At 31.4% G+C, this 1,539-nt stretch overlaps 1 protein-coding gene across 1 annotated transcript in view; it reads right to left on the bottom strand.

Annotated features, from left to right (window-relative positions):
- LOC109544379 (protein-L-isoaspartate O-methyltransferase domain-containing protein 1) overlaps window positions 1–1,539 on the bottom strand; it is a 38,756-nt gene that overhangs the window by 36,289 nt on the left and 928 nt on the right. The window lies entirely within an intron of this gene.

The raw sequence follows: 1,539 nt of genomic DNA, 5'->3' as shown, positions 1-1,539 counted from the left end.
GTTAGTACTTGGATGGGTGACCGCTTGGGAACACCGCGTGCCGTTGTCTTTTTGCTTCTTTGCAATGCAAGCAAATGTTGCAAATAAAAAAGATAATTTTGCATTCAAAGGAAAATTAAATTACATTTTACCTATTCCTGATCTATTTATAAATTATTAAACCAAGGATAAAATTAAAATTATTATTGCCATCATGCGTTAAACAAGTTTGATTTTATCGTTTCTATTAATTTATGAAGTTATCACTTCTGTCGAGCGTTCCGTGGCGGACACCATTTTTTTGTTATTTTCTTTAGCTACCTGCTATAGTGCGATACTACAGTAGGTACCTAGTTTTGATATGCCAGACTTCCTTCATTGTTCTTGCTGGATGGTCTAGATCTATAAAAGCACAACAATGAAAGTGAAAGGGCGAAGATATGAAAAAAGCAAGCAAATAAGAGAAAGGTGTCTGCTGACTTTTTACGGAAAAAGCAAAAAATTAAGAAAACGAAATTAAATATTTTTCTAAATGTCCCTGTTAATTATTGTTTGTTTAGTAGAAAATGGTGTACTTTCACTTTGTTTCCCGCTTTCAACTTTAAAGCTTTTACGATTAAGCTTATGAAAATCTATTTTTATTTTTATAATGTAATTTTGTTTGCTGTTACATTTTCATGGCTGCAACTTATGTTTTTTTTATTGTACCTTGACATTGTCTTGCATATATGCATATGTGCAGATTTAGACAATTATATGTGTAAAAACTTACTTTATTTTATTTCATATTTTAGTTCCTACACTTTTCAAACTACACTCTTCAAATTAGATATGTAATTATTGGAATTTTGCAATATCTAGTCATCTGGATCATCTCATTAGCGTTATTAAAATCTGAAATTTTTGAAAAGCTTAGTCAAAAGCTGTTTAATTCTGAACTGGTGAACAATTTTAGCATCCGTGCGAAAATAACGTTATTTTCGTACAAGAACATTTTCGCATCATAGTTTATAAATCAAACTACCACTAATACACCCTTCAATTCGTATATCATTAAGCAACACCCGGTATTTTATGAAGTCGGTTTACAAATGAATAGTAACTCACATTTCATTATTTACAAATTCATTTATTCGCTTGTGTTCGCACGAGTGCATATCCTTAATTGAAACTTTTGTTACTGTGAGCGTGCGGTTGGATGTGAGATAATGTAAATGTAATACTTATTAAGCAATTAAATTATAAATCAAAATCAATTCCTGGGCTTCAGTCATTTATTGTCTATTTATCAATTAAAATACGTTTCGGTGTTTTTCACCATCATCAGTTTCTATGTGTGGCGTTGTTGCTACTTTAAGCCTTGGCATATATTTGCCATATGCCAAGTGCTTATATGCCAAAATATATGTCAAGGCTTAAAGTAGCAACAACGTTACACATAGAAACTAATGATGGTGGAAAACACCGAAACGTATTTTAATTGATAAATAGACAATAAATGACTGAAGCCCAGGCATTGATTTTGATTTGGAATTGAAACACAGTCAGGAAAGTATGTAC

Source organism: Dendroctonus ponderosae, unplaced genomic scaffold (genome assembly GCF_020466585.1).
Source record: "Dendroctonus ponderosae isolate FM_Combo_2020 unplaced genomic scaffold, Dpon_F_20191213v2 Dpon_F_20191213_5, whole genome shotgun sequence".
NCBI classification, from domain to species: Eukaryota; Metazoa; Arthropoda; class Insecta; order Coleoptera; family Curculionidae; genus Dendroctonus; species Dendroctonus ponderosae.
Note: the sequence above shows the minus strand (reverse complement) of the source record. Positions and strands in the feature narration are given on the sequence as shown.